Raw genomic sequence first — 12008 nt, 5'->3', positions numbered from 1 at the left:
GACCATTTGACCCACTGTCCCTTTCTTTCCTTGGCCAGCATCTTCCATGTGGGCTCAAGAAGGTAAGACTGCGATCTCTATCCTTGTCCTCCAGATTCCATGGTCCAATCAGTGTAGCAGGCAGAACACTGCCCCTCGTGGAAGGCATTTTACTACCCAGTGGACTTCAGTCATCGCCTATCCCTCCCAAGACAGAGTGGCCCTTTAGTGCAGCTTTCAAATGCAACCCTGGGATAAGACAGATTTCAAGGATCTTTAAAAATGCAGATGGTCTCCCGAATAGGCTTCAGGTCCCAAATAAATCAGAAGCCATTTAGAAACACTGAACACTGTGGCGTGCACAGCCACTACCTACATTATGCCTGACGAACTGTCCTTTTCTTTACATCCCTTTTGATTAAGAGCAAAGTCTGGGATGGGCAGACTTAGGGTGAATTCCTCCTGACGCCAGGTTCTTGTTAACAAGTTCACAGAAGCATAAAGCCAAATGGGACTTGGATTTCATATTTGGTTCAAACCGTTGATTTCATAGATAAGGAAACCGAGGTCAGGGGAAGTTGGAAGTAGTTTCTAACCAAAGCAACTAGTGGGTGGCAGAACTGGAACCCGGCGTCTAGCCTCTCAGCCCCTGTGCTTGCCACCACATTTCACTCATGGGCTTCAGAGCAGTAACTTCTCATTCAATTGATCAGTTATGGTCACCTACGTGACAAGCACTGTATCAGGTGTCGTGGGATGACACCAGGAAAGAATGCAGAGCCTTGGTGTTTAAGTATTACAGTCTTTAAGTATATTGGTCTTTAAGTATATTACAGTCTAGCGCAGGGCCAAAGCTCCTGTTAAACTCACATTCAGTGTTGACTGACTTTGCAAAGTAGAGAGGAATGAGCAGCTATAAGCTCCAGAGTGCTCCTTTGAAAAACAGTGTTTGAACCAGGACATGCACACCAGACTGAGCTGGGGGAGGATGTGGCAGAGAGTGCCTGATGGACTCTGGAATATATTTGGAAATAACTCTTTAAAATCACTACTTCAACTACAATTTTGACCATTGTTCTTGCATTTTAGTTCTTAATAAAATAGAAGTTTTAGGTTCCTTTTTGTCTTCTTTTCCATTTTCCTGGGATGGGTGGTATTATTTAAAGCTGTGAGCTGTGAGCATTTTAAATGCATGCACACACACACACACACTCACATGCTTATGCTCTTGCACGCACACGTGTGCACACACTCACACATGCACACACACGCACTAGGAGCTCTCCTTTCAGGAAGGAGCAGCAACAGTCGACAGGGAGAATTCTGCACTATAAACTCTTCTTCAGCTAGATTATATGCAGGACAAGTGTTGACTTTCAATTTATACCGCTGACATGAGTCATCGAGTGCTTTGATTCTTAGTTTATTTGTCCTGTCTTCAGTAAAATGGATTGAATGCAGGGTTATCCAACCATGACGTGGCGCCCTGATGCCTCCAACGTGGGGCTGATGAAACCCGAGTGCCTGACACTATCTTATAGGAATATAAAAATTTGATTTGGGCTGTAGCCAGCCTCCCTCCTGCTCTGGTACATGGGAAGAACACCTGGGGAAAACACTCAAGTCATTAACTGCAGCCTTGGGTATTTGCATAATACCTGCTCTATCAGAATCTGACTCCACACTTCCAGTTGGCCCCAGATGTAGCTTATCTAGTTTATCACAGTGATGAATCTTGCTTTCCTATCTTCCATCCCTTATCTTTTGAAGTATTACACAGAATTATGGCTCAATTTTTAAAAGCTCAGAATGAGACAACTGTATTAATTTCTAAATTAAAATTTTAGATTTCCACACTTGCCCAGTTCCCATATCTTTCCCTTCTCTTTCAGAGAGATTGTCTTTAGAGACGTCTTCCTGGAGGTGAGAGTGTTAGCTCATCACCCACCCATGCACGCTTCAGGGGTTCTCTGAAGCCCCTCTCATACTCCATGTATAAACTCTGTGTTTATGAGCCTTTGCATATACTCCTAGAGATAAGGTCCACGTTTTCATCAGAGATTTGTAGTGACCCATGGCCCCACAGGGTTAAAAATCTTTTGGAGAGAGATTTCCCATGATTGGGCAACTAGAAAGGATCTGGGATGCCATTTAATAAAAATTGTCATTTCACAGATGGGGAAACTGAGGCCCAGAAAGCTATAATTATTTTTTCCCAGGCCAATGCAATAAGATAGTGACAAAACAGCAGGGGGGTCCAGGAGCAGAAATACGACTTTCTTTTAACCTGGAAGTCAAAGCACCTTCCACAGTCCTCGGAGCTGTGGCAATCTCTGTGCAGAAGGAACTAGGACATTTGATGTGTTTGGAAAGGACTGTTTTCCTCATTTGCCTTTTTTTGGTTATTGACCCTGGCAGCTGGGAGGTATCTTCTCCCACAGGCCTGTCAGAAAATCCTATTAAACTTCCCACCAGAGCCAATACCTAGGGCTGTTCTTTGGGGACATTAGGCACCGTCCCACCTCGGGCAGGACTCCACGGTGAACGTGTGTGTGCCCTTGCATGCGCTGAGGGAGTGTGCACAGGAATGCAATTGCGAAGCAAGCAGAGGATGCTCGTGATAGGGAACCAAGAGAAAAAGTCTCAAGTTCCACTTTTGTTTAACGCTTGGCTTCCTGGAGGGTTTTTTCTTTTCTTTTCTTTTTTTTTTTTGAGATGGTATCTGTTTAAGGAATGTCTTCTTAAGCCTAGATGGGTGAATGAGAGAGCCCACTCAAACTTGCTTTCTGTTGCGAGATGTAAGCCTGGTGGAAATTCGAACACCTTAGAGCTTAACTTCTCAGCTGCAGTCACAGCAAGGGCTGTATACGCCCCCGGGGAGTGGCTTCACCTGGGGAGGTCGTGACAAGGTGGCTTGGGAGAGCTGGCCTGGATCTCCCGAGAGAATCACCATGCACGGCCACTCTGCTCCACCAGAGACTGTGTCTTAGGAAAGCACGGGCTCAGAAGCTGCTAGATTGGTAGACACTTCAGAGACCATGGAGCCTGAAACTTGTATTTCCCCAGCTGAGCAAACCGAGCCACCGTGACTAGCTCTGCGGCGGGTCAGAGATGAAAGTCAAGCTTGGGGTCTTGCCCTAGTGTCGTCTTGATTAGTGACCTTAGCCTGCAGGAGGTGACACCACAGGGTGAGCATTTGTGGGGGCTGGGCATGCACGTCAGTCGCCCGTTCGGTCCCGACAAGAATAATGGGCAGCGGGGAGGGTGAGGCACGAGGCACTTTACGAGACTTGTCCCATTTCATCTCTACGACAATTTAAGGTTGTCATTTTACAGATAAGGAACCTGAGTTTCTGGGAAGTTAAGAAACTTGCCCACATGACACAATCCCTGAGCGGCCACAGGGGAACGCCAAAATGAGAGTTTGTAAAGATCGTGCTACTCAAGACTCCCATGACCCTTGTCGGTCCATCCGTCCGTCTGTCTGTTTTTTCCTGTAGCACACCCAAACCTCTCTGAGTTTCCTGTTTCTCAGAGCAGGACGTACCAAGGGCCTTCATTCCCACTCAGAGGTGAGGGTGATCTGCCCTGGGCCTGCGTTCCTGGGGTGAGGCGCCCGGGGAAGGTGGCTCCCCACCAGCCCTCCAGGTGCCTGGGGTTTGACTGGAGGTTCTTTATGTCCCTCACATCCTGCCTGCCTCTGGCAGCCCCTTTCAGCAGGGCGTCAAGTGCTTGGACCAGAGGCCTTTCATAGCCATCTATAAGTTGCTTTATAGCAATCTAGTTGGACCATTATTCTCCACAAGAATTTGCATTTTATTTCCAAGTAAAATAACATTTTGGGTCCTTTCTCTTGTTTTCTTTTTTTGGTTCACAGTGACTTGGTCCTGATTTGGTTGTGCCGAGTTCACCAACTCCATGCCTCCTTTTGTCAACGGAACAAATAGGAGCACCTCCTAGTCAGAGGCACTTGGAGCTCAGGGCTCAGCATAGGTCCTTTTTTTCTTTTCTTTTCTTTTCTTCTCTCTCTCTCTTTTTTTTGACTGTTAACACCCAACTGTGACAAGCATCTTGGTTATCCAAATGCTTGTGGATGATCCCTTGGGGGTGAGCTTCCTCACTCCCCAGATGGGATTCCCTGCCTTGGGAAGAATTAAGAGTGGTTTGGCGATAGGGGGAGAATTGTTCACAAACACGGCGTGTCCTGTGTGCCACGGCCTGTTGAGGCAGAGGTGAGCATGACACCACCCTGACCTTAGGCAGCCTCTTCACTCGCCTGCATCTTATATTCACTTAGATCCCTGACTAACGGGTGGGAGGGGATGGAACCCTGGGAGGAACAGAAACCAGAGGTCTGGGCGTGGCAGGACCCTCCCTGTTAACCTCAGAACTGCCAGGGTGTCATCTTGGTTTCCTGTCACTTGCCAGAAGGAGTGGGATTTCAATTGGTTTCTCAATGGGGCAGATCCAGCGGCCTTTGGGTGGGTCTGACCCAGGTTGGTTCAGCGGGAATGTGCCCAATGTTGGGGCTGCCCTAGGGCCTGCTCAGGTTATGGGAAGGTCAGGACCACCTGGTGGACTTGCCCTGCTCTGCTGATGACAGTGGGATCGAGGGCCAGTGGTGGTGGGAGGGGCCCAGCCTTGCCGGGACGTTGGGGTTCTAGAAAGCATGCATCTTGTGGGCTTTGTTGTCAAAGGTTTGTGGAGCATCACCCTTCTGCTCCCTCAGCCCTGGCTTTGGGGGCTTTCTGTCAGGCCCACAAGTCCCAAGGCTGTTCAGGAGAAGCCTCACCTCTTAGCCCAGGGCCCAGCTGGTCAGGGAGGATGGACATGAAATGGGGAGGGAGGGATGGACAGTGATTTCAGCTGAAAGTTACTGCCATCTATAGTAGTTAGTTTTTTGTTTTATTTTTTTTTACTTTAAAGCAAAATCATAATGCTAGCCAAAGTCAAGCCTTCTCAGTAGCTAATGATAGCGAATGTGATCTTTTAATTCACAGACAATGATGTACTTAAACATGCGGGGGAAATTATAATAAAAAGAGAGTAACCTCTTGATTAACAGCTGACATTCGTTGGAAGGATCCCAGAACATTAAAACAACTTTACAACTCCTGTTACTCTGCAATAAGAAATGATATATCAGTGCTCTGTATTTTAGTCCTTACAACACATTCACAGGTTTGGGGTCCCTCACCCCTTTTCACCAATGGGGAAACCAGGTTGTGAGGAGTTGAAGTCAAAGGCTCCCAGCCGGGAATCAGCAGGGCCAGGACGGAGCCACAGGATATTGGTGGGAAGGGTCCTCAGGTCTCTGTCCCCAGCCTCTCTTCCTGGGGGAGTCAGGCACACAGAAGCCCGCAGGGGAATTCTTTGCACAGGGAGAGTGGATGGTAGGTCCTGTCCTCAAGCAGACATAGAACAGAGCCTCAGAGTGGGGAAGAAACTTGCTCCAGCAAAGCCAGTTCCTGCTTCTTCACTCTAGATCTCCCCAGCAAAGCCCTCTGGATCAAAGCCAGGGCTCTGCCCGCCTGAGCACGCGGCTCAGGGACGTGGGCACCTGCTACACAGAGCACCCTGTTTCCATCTTCAGCGGTGGGCACTTGCCTCACTACCAAAGGGCTTACCATGTTTTTCCTTTGCTTGTTGAGAGAAGAGTACGGTTTCTTCAGGTCTTTTCCTCAAATCTCTTGTACTGTATGGTATCCCGACATCCTCCTTGAAAATTTTAGGGAAGAGCCCTGGTCTTTGGGATGCTTGGAACTCCTTTCTGCTACATCTTGGGCCCCCTCTCTTTGGCACAGAATCCCCCTAACTGGCCAGAAGGAATATAAATGAGTTGTTTGATGACTTCACATATTTATTGCACACTTGCTGGTGCTACCGTGAGGGGTGTGGAGGGGCCTGGGAAGTGTAAGACAATTATAATCCTGGGGGTGGTTCAGTGTGGTGGGAAAGAGGGGGATACAAACCATGTCTTAGGAATGCAGAGTGGGGAGGAGAGAATCTTAGCAAACTGTGAAGTTGCTGGGTGCGATGATATTTTGAAACATTAATTGAGGTGTCCTTTTTCACCCAGATGTCTTTGTTCCTTTTGCTGTTTTTCCCACTCAAACAGTAGCTTTCTGTGTACCATCTCAGGTAAGAGAGCAAGGGCAGAAAGAAGAGAACAAAGAGCAGTCCCATGTGGCTGCCCAGACCTCTCTCTAGAGGATGCACTTGCACCTGCTTGCTGGGAACAAAGGCTGTGGACGGCTCACACCTGAGCTCTTTGCTGGACGTCACCCTCTGCTGCCGGGACCTGCCTTGCTCAAGGTTACGTGCCTATGGATGACACCCATGCTCATTTCACTGACCAAGGCAGGAAAACAAAAGCTCAGCCCCCTCATCCAATTCGAGCCAAACCTGATGGGCTAGTTCAACTCCAGAGCACCTCTTAGGTTGGCCGGGGGATGGCCTCAGTTGCAACTTCACTGTGTGTCAGCTTCTCCTACTGAAAATTCCTGTCTGTCTTCTTTCCAGGTGAACATCTCAGGAACACTCCCTGATAAACCTGCATGCATTTTCCATCTCAGACAGTTTCCAGGAAACCTCTAAGGTGGTTGACACAAATTTCTAAATGGAAATTTGGAAAGGAGCATGGGGCTAGCAGACGGCGAGGGCCATGTCCCTGGTGGTGAGTGGGGCGCAGATGGCTGTGGAAAGGCTCTAGGAAGATGGTGAGTAGGAAGCCCGTGGGGCAGGGCGATGACAGTTGAGTGCTCCTCAGGTTGAAGAGAGCGGGAGGCTCAGGGGAGGCTCACTGATTTAAGGCAAACTGTGAAAGCCCAAGTACTTCCTTGGCAGCTTGTAAGAAAACTCCAGTGTTCTCCAGCTGGAAAGCAGGTCAGCTGGAGTGCCAGTTGTTATCCTAAGTAATGCATCTTAAGAGTTTTAGAGAAGGTGAAATCCTCAGGCCTCCAAAGTCAGGGTCCTGATAGGGAATAAGTGGGACCCCGATACTTGGGACGGGTACCTGGACAGTTGAGAACTTTGCACCCTTATGTTCCCTGGAATTCTCCGGGGCTGCAGAAGTGATCTACTCCTTACCCCATGTAGAAGGTTGTTGATTCCACTTTCCTGAAGATCCTAACGAGGCCTCAATTAAGGCAAGTATCTTACAAGACAATGCTTGTCCTCTCAGAATCTAGCCCCATATTCCTTCCTGGCAAGCAGATGAATGACAAGGGCCAAAATCTCAGTACAGTGTGACTAGGTCTGAGCTGGGCAGGCAAAGGGAAAAGGGGCTTATATGGAAAAGGAGCTCTAGGATCTATCTAACATGTCCCAGAAACCAAGAGAATAGTCATAGGATCAAGTCAAAGAATATAGAATATAAAGTTGAATAGGGAGAATTTAGTGATAAGTGAGCACTCTGCCTTGGTACAGGACTTCACATCTTGGCCAGAATCCCTGGAGGCAATGCTAACACTCTGCTAGGATGGTGCCCAGAAGCCTGGAGGTAGCAAGGACCCACACTCAGGCAAATGGTTGAGGAAGGGACCAAACACCTCCAAGAATGGTCATGTTATAGTGGAACATATAGTGGAACATATAGTTATATGTTCCCGAGATGGCTGGAAGATTTCCCGTTTACAGAGGAATGCACTGGTGAAAAGTGGCCCCAGCATCAGTGAGAAGTTCAGGAATGACTGTGCTCTAGGGGCCAGAGCTGAAGATAGATGTGACATCACAGAGTGGGTTCTTGGGAACAATGGGGAGGTTAGAGGTCAGGTGCTGTTTTCCTCATCAGAAGGAAGGTGTAGACAAAGATCCCAATGAGAGGCAAGATCAGTGGAGCACGTAGGGAGTATCTTGCCCTGCAGAGAGCTATAGAGATGGTCATTAGATACATTGATCCCAGAAGTAAGATAGATAGGCAGCTGATGAGGGTATTGCTTAATTGATACAATGAAAAGAAACCACGTATGGGTGATTAAGAGGGTTAGCAAAACCACCCCAGCAATAGTCAGGATCTCCTGCCTAGTTGAGCTAATTCTCAGACCCAGGCCCCTAGGTTGAAGGGGAAACAGAGTTCCTCCCTGGACCCTACAACATTACAGCAGGTATGTTTGGCAACACTTCCCCTGGTTCTTCTCCAAAAGGGACTTGGCTATTTGTGCAAGCAAATTCACAACGGGGAAGGATGAATACCTAAGCTTTTTTTTTTTTTTTAAAGATTTTATTTATTTATTTGAGAGAGAGAGAATGAGAGGGAGGAGGGTCAGAGGGAGAAGCAGACTCCCTGCCGAGCAGGGAGCCCGATGTGGGACTCGATCCCGGGACTCCAGGATCATGACCTGAGCCAAAGGCAGTCGCTTAACCAACTGAGCCACCCAGGTGCCCAATACCTAAGCTTTTTGAGGAGTATCAAACTGACATTGAGACTTGAGGACCCAAAGTGCCACCACGGCCCCCCTGTTGGAGAACAGACCAGGAAATCAGGTAATGAAAGGTATCTTGGCTCAGGTTCAACTCACAGTCCCTGAACCTAACTTGTCATTTCCCTCAAGTATAGCCGGGAATAGATACCCTCAGACTTGGCAGAATCTGCCCATTGGTTCCTTTGCTTAGAATAAGATGTTGAAGAGGGGCATACCGTTTTCCCCACCAGGGAGTAAGTCATAAATGTGATCACATGCCATGTTGAGGCAGGAATGCTGGGGATGAGTGCCACTCTCAAAGACAGAGAATGTGGGGGTTGTGCTCCTTGTCACAGTCCCATTTAATTTGTCAGTCTGGCCCCTACACAGACTAGATGAACAATGAAAGAGGACAGAGCACTTCCCCAAAGTGAATCAAGCAGTAGTTCCCCTCTCAGCTGCTCTGCCAGAAGTTGTTGTTTGTTTGTTTGTTTGTTTGATTGGTTGGTTGGTTGGTCTTCACTAACAGATATTAACATAGTCTTTGGCCTATGGAAGGAAGCCATTGATTGGGGAATGTGTTCTTTTCCATCCCTGAGAAGAAGATCAGTAGCGGTTCAGATTCACCTAGAACAAAGGATACTTTTATTTTTTTTTTTTAAAGATTTTATTTATTTATTTGAGAGAGAGAGTGAGAGAGAGAGAGAGCACAAGAGGGGGGAGGGTCAGAGGGAGAAGCAGACTCCCCGCCGAGCAGGGAGCCCGATGCGGGACTCAATCCAGGGACTCCAGGATCATGACCTGAGCCGAAGGCAGTCGCTTAACCAACTGAGCCACCCAGGCGCCCCAAAGGATACTTTTACAGTCCTGCTCCAGGTCCATGTTACCTCTCCCATTCTTTACTCTATGAATTGTCTGAAGCCACCTGGACTCTCTGGACATTCCAGAATATCGCATTTATTTACTACATCAATGCTCATGCTAATTGGATGAGATAAACAAGAAGTAGTAAGTCAGTGGAGGGCTTGGCAAAACACAAGGACATTAAAGGCTGGGAGATCAACCCCACGAAGACTCAGAGACCTGCCACATCAGTGACATTCATAGGAATCCAGAGATTTGGGGTTTCCTGAGATAGCCCCTCCAAAGTAAGGAAGGATTGCATCTCATACCTTCCACCATTAAAAAGAAGCACAATGCTTAGTAAGCCTGTGGATTTTGTAGGCAGCATGTTCTACCCCTGTAAATACTGCATCAACCCATTTTCTGGGTGATATGGAAGGCTGTCATCTCTGAGTAGGACTCAGGAAGGAAAGAATCTGCAGCAGGTCAGGCGGCAGTGTAAGTGATCCTGCTCTTTGTGTCGTACAACCTGGCTGACCCTATGGTCCTTACTGGTAGAAATGGTATGGCATGGCAGATCTTATGGTGCTACAGAGATGTAAGATGGGGAAAAACATCACGTGGAGCTTATGGCAAGCCCTGGGAGAGTCACAAATTAACTACTGGCATTTTGGAGAAAGGCCATGTCATCAGGAACTGAAAGGTATTCATCATTTGAAAAGTAGCTCTTAGCAAGATTCTCGGCCCTGGTAGAGTGGGAACATGTTACTATGGGATGTTAATTAACTACACGGCCAGGCTGGGCTCTGTGAGATTCACTGACTTATAAGATTGGGTGGACTCATGATAAGGGGAAGTGGGATATCCAGGCCTGGGCATAAGCAGGGTCAGAGTGAATGAGGAAGTTGCACAGTTAGCTGGGCCCCTTACCATCCACTACTGTTTTCTGGTATTTTTCTCTCAGCTCACACCGATGGTCCCCTATGGGGCCAGGCTGACTTGATTCGCCGGTGCATGTCAAAAATGGACTGCAGTTACACCACTCAGGGATGGCCTTGGAAGATGGCAGTCAGGAGAAATCCTCCAGGGGACATATGTCTGGGTAGGTCATCTGGTCATCCACTCTGTAGGGAAAGAGAGATGACCTGAGATAAGAATATGTGCCATGTGATACTCATGGCAAAGTGCATGAACAGGGTGAATATTCCAGAAAGAAAGATTGGCATAGGGAGGACAAGAAGAAGCTTGAAGATGAGCTTACAGGAGTGAGTACAGTGTGAAGATATGCATATCACATGGTAATGCCCAGCAAAGTGCATTCATCATGGAAGAGGTAGCAAAGAAACAAATAGAATGACTGGCATCAGCCTGTCATCAGCCACTCCCGTGCAGGTACAACAGATGCTACAGTGGCAGAGATGAAGGCTACATGGGAGCCTATTGGTACGAGCTTCCATTTACCAAGGCTACCTAGGTACTGTTGCTGCTGAAGGCCTGATTTGCTAGCCTCAGAGACTAGTCATGGAGCCTCCAGTGCAGGTAATAGACATGTGGTAAAAAATTGACTACAGGGATCTCTTCTACCATGGAAGGGATACAGATGAATCTTGACCGGGGTCATCAGATAGTCTCAGCATAGGTTTGCCTTTCCTTCCTGCAGGGCCTGGGGCAGCACCACCACCCACCAACACAGGATTCCACATACTATCAGTTCAGGCCAAGGGACCACTTCATCGCAATGGGGGTTCAGTGGTAGGCACATGACCATGAGAGGCACTGTGTTCATCACATATGACATCACCTAGAAGCTGCCAGCCTGCTAGAGAGGTGGAAAAACCTCTTATGAATATAGCTAAGGTTCTGGTTTAGAAGTAATGCCTCATGAGTGTGGAGCATGATCCTCCGGGACACAGAACGCATGCCATGTCGATGAGGCTGTGCCCCTGACAGGTAGAGTACGTGGCTCTGAGAACCAGAAGTTAGTAGCAGGAGCGGTCTTAATCACCATTGCTCCCAGTGACCAACAGAGGGAACTGTGCTTTCTGTCCCTGCCATACTAGGTTCTGTGGCATCCAGGGGGAGAATAGCTCCACCAGAGGATACAGTAGGACTGTTACTGAATTTTATTTTACACTCACCACCTGATCAATTGACAATTGACCAGCAGACAAGAAGAACTTTTATCCTGGCAGGCATAACTGACCCTAATCATCAGGGGGAGGTAGGGTTGTAGATGGATGCACAATGAGGCCAGGGAAGAACGTGTTTGGTGCTCTGACGTTGCTCCAGGGAGTCTCTTGGTGCTCCTACTGCAGGTGGACAAGTACAGGAGTCATATCCGAAGAAGAGAGTGAGAACCAGGGGTACAGCCCCTTCAGAGATCCTGTCTGGGTAACCCTACCAGGCAACTTGCCTAGCCCAGCAGAGGCACAAGCTGAAGGAGTGGGGAATCTTGACTTGGTGGTGGAGGAGGGGATGGTGAGTGTTAGTGACAGCTTGAGATCAACTGTGGCAGTGGGGGCTGTTTATCTGAATAACCTTCTTCTCTATGTTTCCCAGGTAAAGAGTCCAACCAAAATCCCGGAGGAACTTCCGTGACGGGGCACACTCATAAGGAGTGAGTGAATCCATAGTGGGTGTGGACTGTAGCAGGCACCATGGGGCTCTTCAGGGCCTGGGCATCCACCACTCGGCTGCCTCGCTGGGAGTGGCCTTCAGCCACAGGGACATGCCTGTGCTCACCTCCCAGAGCATGGTCCCCATCCGATTACTGGCTGACTTGGG

The sequence above is a fragment of the Mirounga leonina genome, unplaced genomic scaffold (assembly GCF_011800145.1).
Source record: "Mirounga leonina isolate KUSES-001 unplaced genomic scaffold, KU_Mleo_1.0 Mir_118, whole genome shotgun sequence".
Taxonomy (NCBI): Eukaryota; Metazoa; Chordata; class Mammalia; order Carnivora; family Phocidae; genus Mirounga; species Mirounga leonina.
Note: the sequence above shows the minus strand (reverse complement) of the source record.